Source organism: Humulus lupulus, chromosome 5, assembly GCF_963169125.1.
Source record: "Humulus lupulus chromosome 5, drHumLupu1.1, whole genome shotgun sequence".
Lineage (NCBI taxonomy): Eukaryota > Viridiplantae > Streptophyta > Magnoliopsida > Rosales > Cannabaceae > Humulus > Humulus lupulus.
Window position 1 is genome coordinate 36,523,934 of NC_084797.1, and position 5,206 is coordinate 36,529,139.

The following is a 5,206-nucleotide window of genomic DNA, read 5'->3' on the forward strand; positions in this document are numbered from 1 at the left end:
ATCACAAACTTTTCGGAGTTATGTGCGACATTCAAAATGAATGGGGTCAGTAATGATGCTATAAGATTAAGACTATTTCCATTTTCACAAAGGGACAGAGCTAAGAGTTGGTTGAATTCTTTACAAGCCAACTCTATACTTACTTGGGAAGTTTTGGCTCAGAAATTCCTTAGTAAATATTTTCCTCCTGCCAAGTCAGCCAGAATAAGAGGAGAGATTAAAAACTTCCATCAACTAGATGGGGAGTCTATGTATGATGCATGGGAACAATTTAAAGAGTTGCGAAGGAAATGCCCACATCATGGAATAGAGAAGTGGCAGCTAGTTCATACTTTTTACAATGGTTTGGGGGCAATACAAGGACAATTAAAGATGCAGCATCTGGAGAAGCGTTTATGAGAAAAAGTGCCAATGAAGCATATGAGCTATTGGAAGAATGGCTATGAATAATTATAGTTGGCCTATTGAGCATGAGAATAAGAAAGTAGCAGGAGTCTTAGAAGTTGATCCAATAGCGCTATTGACCGGTCAAGTAGCATCTCTAACCAAACAATTGCAGTAAACTAATCTCGCCGCACAAACAACGCAAGTTCAAAATGTTGTGAGTTGTGAGATTTTTGCAGGACCTCATTCTTATGAACAATTGTAATGACTTGGCTATTTCTAAGACTTCAGACCATTAAAATCTACTAAGACATAGCTACTAATTTGAATACATACATAAGAAACAACATATCTTTATTTAAAACTCAAAATATTGTGAAAAATACAAAGTAAGTATGAAATATAAAATATGGTATGGGTGCCCATTGTTTAGTACATAAAAACATAAATAAAACATCATAACTTTAATCAAATGTTTAAAAAAACTAAGTGCGGAAATACATAAAGACATAAAACAAAAGACTTCATCCTTGATCTTCCAGTAGTACACTCAGTCCATTCATCCTCAAAACACATTCCAAGCTGCTACGAATCCTTCCTGCCTTCCATATTCATTTTCCTGCATCATTCTAAAAAGAAAGGAATAAGCCTAATGCCCAGCAAGGAAAATCTACTAAAAACATACATGTCATAAATCATAAAACATAAGACTATATCATAAAGCATATACTATAAAAACATATGACAATAAAAACGTATATCATATAGGACTACAATATTATTGGCCATTAACTCATTAACATGGTATGTGATAAAACCATCTTGGTCCTCTGTCTACTAATCGAGGTAGGTTATATCACAACTATAGTATATGATAACTCATCTAGGTCCTCTGTCTACTAATCAAGGCAGGGTAAATCATAACTCTAAATCATGAAAATGATAAAAAAAAAAATTGGGGTTTGCTATCTAAGCAACTATAAGCCCCAAGTGACTACAAAACACATTTATACATACATATATATAACACATATCATAGCATAATACACATCAAAACATATAAACACATATAATCTAACCTATTTTCCTTACCAAAACCGACATATGGAGACAAGAACAGGATTTTGGAACACTCCTAAAACCAACAGTAAGAATCGTGAACTTCTAAAGGAAAAGAGATGAAAAAAAGAACTAAACAACCCAAGTAAAAACTTACCGAAAACCTTAATGTTCAAGGAACTTAAACACCTAACCAAGAATCATAAACAAGAGTTAGGATCTGAAAGAAAAATGAATAAAAGAACTATGAAGAACTGAACTTAAGGATAGGAATACCTTGAATGATCTTGTGACTTGATATATACCTCGATAGCAAAATAACTCTATATCTTACTTCCCAAGTGTTTAGAAAAGCTTAGATTTGAAAAGCTTTTATCCCAAAACCCAAGTGTTTCTCTCTATAGTAATCTTAGAAGCTTGGAGGCTCTGAACAATGCTTGAATGATTAATGAAATGGTTGAGTACTAGGTCCTATTTATAAAGTTTAAGGAGTGAAACTAACTCCTTTTTAATTTGAATATAAAATGAAAAAAATTTGAATTTTTGTTTAGCAGATACCCAGAACTCGGTCAAAATCGTTCAAGGGCAGGTCCAAGTGGTTAAGGCTGTTTTTAAAATTAAATCCTCAAGTTTAAAAAATTCACTCCTAGGGGCGATATATTTCCTACCCTGGGTGATATATCGCCTAGACCTATATCCCGAGCCCCGTTCGTTAGTGCGAAGTTGATGTGTTTTCCATATCTACCGTAGGCAATATATCGGCCCCTATAGCTGCGATATATCGGCATACGTTGATATATCAAACACATATTTGCACTTTTTGAGCATATTTTGAATTGATTAAACAGCTTTGACTGGGTCAAAACGTGATCCTAACAGATGCTAGAAGGTTCTAGAGCTTCTAGATCGTTCTTTTACTTAAACTATTCATCAAAAATACTTAAATCCTTTATAAACATGATTATGACAAGTGTAACATTCTTAATAATTCTATCTAAACCTTATGTTATAATAAATAATATTTCTAAGACCAGCAATATTAATCAAACCTTAATCCATGAAATCCATGAAAACTAATATACTACAAACTATTACTAACTACTACTACTATCTAGTTAAGTAAAAATTCTGGGACACTAAAATTCTCCCCTAAAGTTTACTTACCAAACAATTCCGGGTACCGTGCTAACATGTTTTCCTCCAACTCCCACGTTGCCTCTCGTTCTTAACTATTACTCCATTGGACCTTGACTATCAGAATACTCTTAGACCATAATTCCTTCATCCCTCTATCTAGGATGCTAACCGGTTGTTCCTCGTAACTCAAGTCTTTCTGGAGTGCTATCGTATCGTACTTGAGGATGTGAGATGGGTCTGACACATATCTATGCAACATCGAGATGTGAAACACATTGTGGCTATCTACTAGAGCTGGCGGTAGGGCTAATCTATATGCAAATGTTCCCACCCTGTCCAATATCTCGAAAGAACCTATAAACCGGGGACTAAGTTTGCCTTTCTTCCTAAACTGCTTAACACCTTCCATAGGAGATATCTTTAAGAAGTTGATCTCCGACTTTGAATTCCACATCACGCCGCTTGGCATCCACATAACTTTTGTGTTAGCTCTGAGCAGCCAGCATATGCTTTCTTATCAGTGATATTCCATCCTGAGCCTCTCTAATAGCTTCGGTTCCAAGAAGTTTCCTTTCTCCTACATCGTCCCAATGTAACGGTGATTGACACCTTCTTTCATAAAGTAACTCATAGGGTGCCATCCTGATCTTTGATTGGTATCTATTTTTGTAGGAGAATTCTATCAGTGGCAAATACTTACTCCATGATCCTCTGAAGTCAAGTACACAAGCACGCAACATATCCTCTCAAATCTGTATGGTACGCTCGGATTGACCATCGGCTTGAGGATGAAATGTCTTACTAAAACTTAACTTGGTACCCATGGCTTGCTGCAAGATTCCTCCAAATCTGTATGTAAACACCGATCCTCTATCAGATACTATGGTTTTATGGATTCCATGCAGTCGTACTATCTCTCGGACATAAATGTCTGCGTACTGGTTCGTTGTGTATGTAGTCTTGATAGGCTGGAAGTAAGCTGACTTAGTTATTCTATCTACTACTACCTAAGCCGAGTTGTGCTGCTTGTTTGTTCGTGGCAATCCTATCACAAAGTCCATGGCTATGTCTTCCCACTTCCATTCTGTAATACTAAGCGGTACAATAAGCCTGCAGGCCACTGATGTTCTGCTTTCACTTGCTGGCATACTAAGCATTTAGACACATATTCTGCTATGTCTTTCTTCATTCCTGGCCACCAATAAATCTCCTTAAGATCGTGAGTCATCTTGGTCGACCTTGGGTGAACTGAGTATGGAGTATTGTGTGCCTCTTCTAAAATCTTCATCTTAATTCCATAGTCATTCGGCATGCATACCCAACAATTATATCTCAAGAACCCTTGTCCCGATAAAGAGAAATATGTGGCCTTGCCTTCTTTGATTGCAGTTGTGTGAGATACTAATGTGTCATCATGCCCTTGCCCGATCCATATTTCTTCTAACAGACTTGACTAGATGGAGAAGTGAGCCAGTTTACCAATGACTACTTTTATTCCAGCATTGATCAGCTCTTGCTAAAGTGACTTTTCTATTTTGGATATTGCTGCTAGATTCCTGTAACTCTTTCCACTTAGCGCATTAGCAACTACGTTTGCTTTTCCTGGGTAGTATAGGATTTCACAGTCATAATCCTTTACTAGTTCTAACCACCTGCGCTGCCTCATGTTAAGCTCTTTTTGTGTGAAGAAATACTTTATGCACTTATGGTCTGTATAAATCTCACACTATTCTCCATAAAGATAGTGACGCCATATTTTTAATGTGAAGACCACCGCTTCCAACTCCATATCATGTGTTGGATAGCGTTTCTCATATTCCTTTAACTGCCTTAAGGTGTAGGCTATCACTTTGTCATTCTACATTAGCACACAACCTAGACCTTGCTTCGACACGTCGCAGTATACTACAAACTTTTCATTGGGGATCGGTTCACAAAGTACTGGTGCTGAGCATAGCTTATCCTTGAGCAACTAGAAGCTTTCTTCACATTTATCCGTCTAGTTGAACTTTTGTTGTTTCTGGTTCAGGTTGGTAAGCGGAGTGGCTATCTTAGAAAAGCCTTCTACAAATCTCCAATAATAGCCTGCTAACCCCAGAAAACTTCTAACCTCTGGCACATTCTTAGGTCTTGGCCAATCCTTCACAGCCTCTACCTTAGCTAGGTCTACAGCAACTCCGTCCTTGGATACTATGTGGTCAAGGAACGCTACTTGCGAAAGCCAAAAATTGAACTTCTTGAAATTGGCGTAAAGTTGATTCTCCTTCAGTCGCAACATGTTCATTCTTAAATTTTCCTCATGCTCAACTTCGTCCTTGGAGTACACCAAAATATCGTTGATGTACACTATGACGAATTTGTCCAAATAATTCTTGAAGACCTGATTCATTAAATCCATAAATGTGGCTGGAGCATTGGTAAGACCAAAAGATATAACTAAAAACTCGTAATGTCCATATCAAGTTCTAAAAGCTGTCTTAGGAATATCCTCTTCCCGTACCTTGAGCTGGTGATACCAAGATCGTACATCAATCTTTGAAAACACGGTCGCTCCTCGGAGTTGATCAAACAAGTCATCGATCCAGGGTAGCAGGTACTTATTCTTAATTGTCACCTTATTCAGCTC

General features: G+C 37.2%; 1 non-coding gene across 1 annotated transcript; it reads right to left on the reverse strand.

Annotated features, from left to right (window-relative positions):
- Window positions 1-201: 201 nt before the first annotated feature.
- Window positions 202-308, reverse strand: LOC133781041 (small nucleolar RNA R71). The gene has a single exon (XR_009869838.1). It is a non-coding gene; the product is annotated as a small nucleolar RNA R71 (small nucleolar RNA).
- Window positions 309-5,206: the final 4,898 nt, after the last annotated feature.